The sequence below is a fragment of the Brassica oleracea genome, chromosome C7, assembly GCF_000695525.1.
Source record: "Brassica oleracea var. oleracea cultivar TO1000 chromosome C7, BOL, whole genome shotgun sequence".
In the NCBI taxonomy this organism is placed as follows: domain Eukaryota; kingdom Viridiplantae; phylum Streptophyta; class Magnoliopsida; order Brassicales; family Brassicaceae; genus Brassica; species Brassica oleracea.
The window spans coordinates 12,464,647-12,472,820 of NC_027754.1; the positions used below are offsets into that span (position 1 = coordinate 12,464,647).

At 31.1% G+C, this 8,174-nt stretch overlaps 1 protein-coding gene across 1 annotated transcript in view; it reads right to left on the reverse strand.

The window, feature by feature from the left end:
• Positions 1-5,614: 5,614 nt before the first annotated feature.
• LOC106305013 (CLAVATA3/ESR (CLE)-related protein 41-like) overlaps positions 5,615-8,174 on the reverse strand; it is a 9,442-nt gene continuing 6,882 nt past the window's right edge. Inside the window, exon 2 of the mRNA XM_013741391.1 lies at positions 5,615-5,662. The gene's annotated coding sequence lies outside the window, so the exon portion shown is untranslated. The remainder of the gene's footprint in view (positions 5,663-8,174) is intronic.

The following is an 8,174-nucleotide window of genomic DNA, read 5'->3' on the forward strand; positions in this document are numbered from 1 at the left end:
GGCAAGTTGCCTACTCAGCCATGAACAGAGAAAACACAGAGACAGAGACTGGATAAAACATGTGTAGACAAAATAGAATAAGGGTTCATGGGGTTCTTCTCTATGGTGAGAGAGATGGAGCCTTCTCCCTTTACAAAGTATCAAATCACAAATCTCTCAAAGCTCAAGTCTGGTTCCTTGTGTAAGAAGTAGCGTAGAATAGTCAGGAGAAACAGAAAAAGAAGATATATCAAAGCCACAGGCGGCTGGGATATAAAATATTATGCCGCTGGAACAGGAACTCGGGTTGTTCCGCTGGAACAGGCACTCGGGTTGTTCCGCTCTATCCAGAACAGTCACTCGGGTGCTCCGCTATCCGGAACAGTCATCAAGACTGTTCTGCGGGAAAATCACCAAATTGCATTGTTTTCTGCCTCTTTTGTTCCAGCTGGTGCATCTCTCATCCAATGCAACTCCAGACCTGTAATGACTCGAAAAGGACTAGGAAAACCCGATAAAGACTTGAAAACCAATTTAAAAGCATATATACAAGATGTATAAAACACCATATATCAGTTTACTGATGTCAATATCAACCCATATCTTTCCCACAGTGGCATCAAATTCATGAACGAGACCCAACTTATCTACAACACTGTTAAGATTACCATCAGTCCCAAGGTGTGCAGGAACATCTAGTAGCTCGAGAATGGAATTGTCCAAGGATAATCTTCATCTGCCACAAGTTCCCAACGAACCAAAACGAATGGAAAGGACTCAATTCATGAACTTCATGTAGGTCATCTTCGTTGTAAAAAATAAAATAAATAATCTCCCATTTCTCAATACAGTTGCAGTGATACGCTCATGCATCTTCCAATAATTTGGTATAAACTCGATCAGTTTGACAACGTTCTGTTTAAATGGGTTTAACACTGTGCCGATGAGAGAAAGACGATACTCTTAAATTTTTTCATGATCAGTCTGATCAGCCAAAAGGATTGGCGCGTCGTCATCGTCTTCATAGCAAATACCTTTTCCTTTTCTATCTGTCATATCGAGGCAATTGCTATCCAAATATGTGATGTTTACGTGAACAAGGATTCACTTAACCAGTGAAATTCTAACGAGAAAATTCCACTGTTGGAATGAAAAAATACTCTCGAGTGGTGTAGAACATACGATGATACGCCACAAGATGGACAGAAAGATGGTAAACCGATGAGTTTCAGGATCCACTCTGAATCGGAAAGAAACAAAAACAAAGGACCGAAGGACCGAAGGATTGTCTAATGATCACTCACCGATGAGTGAAAAGGTCAAAGTAGGATCAAAAATTCAAAGGAACTTGTTGATTCCAGGAGCTGCATCGCCATCTAGTCACTAGAGAGAAGCTAGGGTTTTAATTTTGGATGGACCAAAGGTAGGTGATTGATGAGTTTATTTATGTATCAATATTGAAATTATCGTTGAGTTTTTTTTAATTAAGTATGTGATTTTTAATTATTTATACACAGCAACCTTAGATGTTTTATTTAAATCACATCTGTTTACATATTATATATTTATTTAAAGAAATATATATTACAAAGAAATATATATTTACATTTTAAATAAAAAGATACTAAAATATATCATTAAAATGCAATCTTAGAAAAATACTTAAGAACAACTTTTTACATATCTTATTTTGGAAATATTTAAATAATGTGTTAGTCTAGGGTATATATTTAATAATAATTAAGTTAGTTTTAGGTGAAATCAGAGAAAGTTAAATAAATGTAATGGTCCAATTATGCATTTCTAAGTAGATTTTTAATGTTTCTGTTTTAATAGTATAGATTTGTAGAATAAAAAAATATTAAGAAATATAACGACATTATTTTAGAGAAATTCCAGTTTTGACTTCATCACGTATTAGAACTCTAAAATATTTTATTTAAAAATAAAGTTTATAATAGAAAATGAAGTTGTGTTAGAGATGCTTTTAGGCTTAGATTGGTATGACAGATGATAAAACAAAATAAAAATATGCTTTAAAAGCAGTATGTTATATTAATTGTAATGCAATTATCTGATTGGTAATAATAACTTAAAAACTAATTAAAAACAAAGAAAACAAAGAAATCACGTAAAAATTTTCCTAACCATTATAAAACTCCATTACAGAAAGTATTTGGGATTCTAGATAATTATTTTAGCTAACCTTTTTGGTATGACTTTTATAGTGGTTGGAAAAATGTTTACGTGATAATTTGTTCTCTTTTTTTCCATTAGTTCGTTTAGTTATTATTATGTATTTTTAGTATCTTAAATGCTACAGCTTTACCATTCATATAATTGCATTATAATTAATATAGCATATTGTTTGTGCAGCATATTGATTTGGGTGCATATTGTTACTGCTTTATCAACTGTCATACCAATCAATACCTTAATATGATTTTTTGGTTTATGTGGACTCAATCTATTGTGTAATATTAGTGTGCTTGATATGTATTAATTGCAGTCTTATATTTGGATAAAATCTGAATGTACAACTCCTCGATGTTTAGTTGTCAACCGAGGTTGTGATATTTCGAAAGATTGGAGAAATTTATATAAACTCAATGGCTGGAAACATAAATGGTGTGATTTCTATATTCTTACTTTTGTAAATTAGCTTTTTCACTTTTTTTTTTGTAACACATTAGCTTTTTCACTTCATTAACTGGTTTATAGGTTCTTTAGACAAACATGGACCAAATTTATTTCCCTCAAATTGAAGAGATTTCGTGCTAAAGCTATAATGGCGTTTCAGTATTTCATGAGGATGTAGAAGATGAATACTAAGAATATCTTGGCCAAACTAATGAAGATCGTTGGTTTCATCATATAGCTCTTGTTTAATTATTTTTTTCCAAACGTTAGTCGGAAGGATCATGAATCTGAATGTCGAAAGGGTTCAATCATTCATCTTCCGGATGCCAAATATATGAAAGATGAAAGATTGAGTGGTTGAGTGGTTGGATGTCATGCAATTATGAAAATTTGGTTTAATTGACAATGGAAGGATGATATTCAAAGAGTTTACACTGAAATTACTTAGGGTTTTATGTTTGTTTTTATAACAATGGGTTGATACTTCTCCTTCACTTCAGTCCTTTTTATTTTTTCCTAGTCCTCTTTCTTATCTTCACTCCGTAGTACTTTGCCATGTTTAGAAGTCAATGCGATTTTAATGAAAACTAGATTTTGACCCGCGCTTAAAAATGCAGGTTTTTTGGATTATAAAAAAGTTTTATATGAGTTAATGTTTTGATTGTTATAAATTATTATTTCAGATTTTATCTGTATATTTTATCTAACTTTTTCATACGATTTTACAGTTTGTCGGACCTGAAAAATTAAATCCAAAACCAACCCGAAAATACAGGAGCAGTTCGGGTCTGAATCCAGGGCAAAGTACCTATTCAATATATTTTTGGACCGCGAATCTCTGTTCCATTTTGGTCCTATCCGAGACACGATCGGGTACCCAAAGTACCTGGAATGATTTGTGTATATTAGGTATATTTGGTATTTCATATATGTTTTCTGTATTACAGATATTTTTAAGTTTCTGGTTCGGGTTTTTTGGTTATAGTTTGGGGTTATGGATAAATTTCAATTTTATAAAAATATATTTTGGGTTGGTAAAATTTTGGGTGTTTTGGGTTCTCCGGATTAGGTTTACGGGTAAAATTTTGGATCTTTTGAGTATATGAATATTTTTCAAGTATTTGTTTGGATTTCGGATATTTTTGTGTTTCAAGTCTTTTTTGTGTTTTGGGTACATGTGCAGTTCGGGTCTGAGTCTTGGGCAAAGTACCTACTCAACATCTTTTTGGACCGCTAATCTCTGTTCTAGTTTGGGTCCTATCCGAGATTCGATCGGGTACCCAAAGTACCTTGAATGATTTGTGTATATTAGGTATGTTTGGTATTTCATATATGTTTTCGGCATTACAGATATTTTTAAGTTTCTGGTTCGGGTTTTTCGGTTATAGTTTGGGGTTATGGGTAAAATTTCAATTTTAGAAAAATATATTTTGGGTTGGTAAAATTTTGGGTGTTTTGGGTTCCCCGGATCAGGTTTACGGGTAAAATTTTAGATCTTTTGAGTATATGAATATTTTCAGGTAATTGTTTGGATTTCGGGTATTTGTTTTGATTTCGGGTATTTTTGTGTTTCAAGTCTTTTTTTGTGTTTTGGGTACTTCATGTTTTTTTTTTATTCTAATACCCAAACCAATCCAAACCTGTTATGTATTCAAAATCAAATTTATTTTACAGATATTTGAATTATGAGTCCGAACCAATCCAGAACCAAAAAGAACCGACCCTAACTTAAACTATAGATTTTAAAATATTTAGTTATGTCAAACGTTTAGGATCCGAAGAACCCATACCCACATATCCAAACATAAACCCTATGTTTCGAAACATTTTATCTCCTTTGATATAATGTAGAAATATTAAAGGATGTTGGTACTTGGTATAATTAAACTAACATATGAAACATCTGATATATTTTCAATCAAATTTTCAAAAGTCAAGAGTTTAAAATTAATGTTTTAAAAGTCAAGATATCTGATGACAAAAAAAAAAGTCAAGATATCTTGTACATTCGTGTGATTGAAATAATGTGGGTTGCTAAAATATAAATAGATAACAATTGTCGTTATAATAATTGTTGGAAATCGTGGTTATTTATTAAAATGTAATAAGTTTTAAGTTGTTGCTATAATAAAGGCATGTTACGATATTTAGTTTTATATTACAGGTTGAACTAAAAAATGAAAGGGTCCAAACAACTTTGATAGGTAGATTTTTTAGGATTCTTTCTATTTTAATAGTATTGATGAGTAGCCAACTATCTCAGTAACTTTTTAAAACTAGTTTAATATTTAAACACTCTTACATTAATAGTTGTGGCATAAATATAAATAAACCCTTCATGATATCTTTTGATTATATCTACATATAATATTGGAATCGAACGAGAGTCTGAATCCGTCAACTTGATTTTACGAAAGCTCCTCAGCAAAATAGCTTCAATGGTATTTGCCCACAACTTCAAAGAAAGTAATTGAAGAAAGGTATTTGTAATTGTACACCTAACTTCGGTAAAACGAAATATAAAAATTTTCACTAGTTATGTCTTTTTTCTTGCCTTTTGCATATACGCTTCCGAAGCGTAGACTATCCCTACATTCTAAATGTAACAAATGGTGAACGTAAAACTTCGATTTATGTACGATCAGTTCATCTCTTATATATTAAAGCTATTTTTGTTAATTTCAAATACAAAAGATAGGTTTTATTGTCCACCAAAATTGTCTCTTGTAAATATTTATACATAAGAAAACCAAGGTCGTTCAGTAAAAAAAAACAAAAAAGAAGCAAGGCCATCACCAAATATACACGAAATAAAGTAAGAAAGAGAAGAAAGGTGGAACATCATAAAGCAAATGATTGATGGCATATTATTCAACAACAAGGTAAATGATACGATTATAATTATCAAATCATCACTTTTTCTTATTCAAAGTTTTTTTTTTCTAGAACGCTGTGCTTTGATAAGACAAAAAGATAGTGTGTAGGAACCGATTCCTGTCCAATAATTTTGCTTCTTCCCCTCTACAGTTTCTTGTCGTTCAACCTAACGAACGAAAAAGCTGATTCACATGTTTCTGATATAATTTATTTCATAGTGACAATTTCATACAAAGATAATTGGTCTTCTCACCCCTGTCTTGGTATAGCCTATGGTTGGATATGAATCCCTGATCAGGGTTTATAGTAACCTAAAGTATTTTCATATTTTCCACTAAAGATTATTATTAAACTTTTCCCTGTAGTGAAGAAAATCGCTTTAGATAATTGATATCAGATATATTTATATTTAAAAAACAATTTGATATCGGATATAGCTGATCCCTTATATATTAAAAGAGAAGCATTACAACATATTTTTGTATCCACGTGTCATTACCACAATCATTCTGAGAATCCTTAAAAAAATATGTTGGTCCATATAAATATAAAATAAGATTTTTATTAAACTAACCATAAATTAATCATGAATGTTCTTCATTGTTTCCTTAAATAAAAATCACGGAATTACCTAATGTGGCTAAAGTATATATGACAATTAATAATTTTGAATAATAAAGATTTGATAAAAATTAGTCTATTCTCTATCATTTTTTTAAATTTTAACTTATAAAAATAAATTAAACAACCACATTAACTATATAATAAAAATTTAGATTTTTTCGTATATGTTATATCTTGAATTTTTAAAAACTACTATAAATGACTAAAATTGTTAAAAATCTCACATTGAAATTTTTGTGATCCATGGTTTAAAATTTCTGTTATAACAAGATACAAATGATTACGAAATTACATAAGTAGGAAGTATCATTTAATAAATATTATATATGTGTATAATAATATTTTTTTAAACTAAATTATATTCCATATAAAATACATAAGTATTTTAATTTCGAAATGTGCTCTGAATTGTTTTGATAAACTTTTTGAACAAATATTGACAATTTAATATTTAGATTTTAAACTTTGCATTTAATGTTTTTAAAATTATAAATTACGAAAACTATTAAACATCCCACAAATTTTTTATTGTTATCAGTGATTTCAAAATTTTGTTATAAAGAAATACAAATGATCAAAAATAATATGAGTATAAAATATTCTTTAGCAGATATCAATATTAAAAATGTACTATATATCCATGTTAATATCATATAAATTCAATTGTCACTACAAGAAAACGTTTCCGTAACGATGAAACATTACGAGGAAAATCTTTCCTCATAAACTTACAAGTAGTTTACGAGGATGTTACGACGAAACTGAAATTCGTCGTAACGACGACGTAAAATTACAATGAAAACGTTTCGTCGTAAATACCTTGTAAATTTACGACGAAAGTACGTGGCAAACAATCTTCGTCGTAAATTTACGAGGATATTACGACGACACATGTTACCGTTATTCATTGGTGAAAACGTGTATTGAATGCGCTTTGAATTGCCTAATTTCGTTGTAAACTCATTGTAAAACAGATGTAAGAGAGATGTAAAACCCCAGTAAAATATTCCTAGTAAAATCCTTGTTATACTTCACCTACCAAACTCGAATTTTTTTCTATATATATGTCATTTCTCACAACTCACTCTCTCACAACTCAGAAACGAAAACAAAGAAAAAAAAATCTGAGGAAAAAAAAATTTCCCAAAAGAAATTCCCCAAAAAAATCCTAAAAAAAAAAATTCCCCCCAAAAATTCCCAAATTTTTTTTTTAAAAATGGCGGATGGCGGTAATATTTACGAGTTACGGAGTTGGATGTATTCCGATACAGATTCGGAAGGGAGAGTGACGAATGCATTTCTGAGCTGGCTAGAGACTTTCATGTACCAGCCGGGCTCTACACCGCTCACGCAGGAAAGGGGTAAGATGTTATGCCCTTGTCGGAAATGCAAGAATTCAAAATTTGCACATAGTGAAACTATATGGAAGCATTTAGTACACCAGGGATTTACACCACAATATTATATTTGGTATCAACACGGAGAGGGTTATGGTGGAAATGAAGCTAGTAGTAGTAATAATAATTTTGGGGATGCTGGTAATAATGAAGAACCGAATCATTTGCATAATGAATATAATTACCATCAAGAGGAGCATATGGTAGATCATGATAGGGTTCAAGACATGATTACTGATGCATTCTTATAAACAACTACAACAATAGCTGATGGAACTGGAAATGTAGAAGAACCTAATTTGGATGCAAAAAGGTTTTATGAAATGCTAGATGCTGCAAATCAACCAATCTACACTGGTTGTAGAGAAGGTCTCTCTAAATTGTCTCTAGCAGCTGGGATGATGAATATTAAAACGGGTCATAATTTACCTGAAAATTGCATTGATGCATGGGCGGAGTTGTTTAAAGAGAATTTGCCAGAAGACAACGTGTCTGCTGAATCTTATTATGAGATTCAGAAATTGGTTTATAGTCTTGGGTTGCCTTCGGAGATGATTGATGTTTGAATCGACAACTGCATGATCTACTGGAAAAAAGATGACAAGTTAGAAGAGTGTCGATTCTGCAAAAAACCACAATTCAAACCGCAAGGCCGTG